The sequence below is a fragment of the Saccostrea echinata genome, unplaced genomic scaffold, assembly GCF_033153115.1.
Source record: "Saccostrea echinata isolate AGI-Se365-2 ecotype Australia unplaced genomic scaffold, CSIRO_AGI_Sech_v1 ptg000032l, whole genome shotgun sequence".
Lineage (NCBI taxonomy): Eukaryota > Metazoa > Mollusca > Bivalvia > Ostreida > Ostreidae > Saccostrea > Saccostrea echinata.
This window is the reverse complement of record NW_026889781.1, coordinates 340,444-341,297: the sequence shown is the minus strand read 5'-3', so window position 1 is coordinate 341,297 and position 854 is coordinate 340,444.

Genomic DNA, 854 nt, shown 5'->3' with positions numbered 1-854 from the left:
ATGCAATTTTTCAATATTTCTTACACAGCACAACCTCCGATCCAAATGTGTAAATATATTATAAGATAACTGCTAAGGAAGATCATAAAACATTTTAATTTTTGGATCGATGGGTTTGCTCATATTTAATTCTTTGCTGAAGGTTCTCAAAACACCTGTTTTCTGCAAAAAATTCAATAACATTGCAATTTCACACAACCTGTTTTCAATGCCTGGACTCTTCAAAGGCAATTCTGTTGTATAAACTGAAAGCCCTAAGTCTCTACTTTATAATAATGTAAAAAATGGTACACGGGGTATAAGTCAATAAATTTGTATATCTACAGGGCCATTTTATGCATAAAGTAAACCTAGCTCTTTTCGTCCCGTTATATTTTCGCCCTCGTCGGAAGTTGACGAATTTTTAACGGGGCCAATTCAAAGTAAACAGTATTATATATTTAACAAAACTGTTTCTTAGCGAATTTAAAGCTGTTTGCAAATGTGAAGAGGCGAAAATACCACGGGGCAAAAGTAAACATCTATACAGTAATTGACAGTTCAAGCAGTCTCTTCAAATTCATAAGAATAAGGAACTGCAAGTGTGAAATCGAAATCTTGAAACTGATGAAATGAAAAGAAATTTCATATCTGATATAATTTTTATTTCAGATTAAATAAACCTAAATATGCAAGAAAAAAAATAGTCTAATGAAACAAGTAAAAAACATTTTATTCCAGCATACATGTACTTTGCAAGAAGAAAATGCGAATGATTTTGAGAATAATAAACTTTCAATACATATTTATGAAGGTTTATTCTACAGTCGCGTTAAAAAAATATAATTCAATATTCCTCATAAGGAGAGACATCT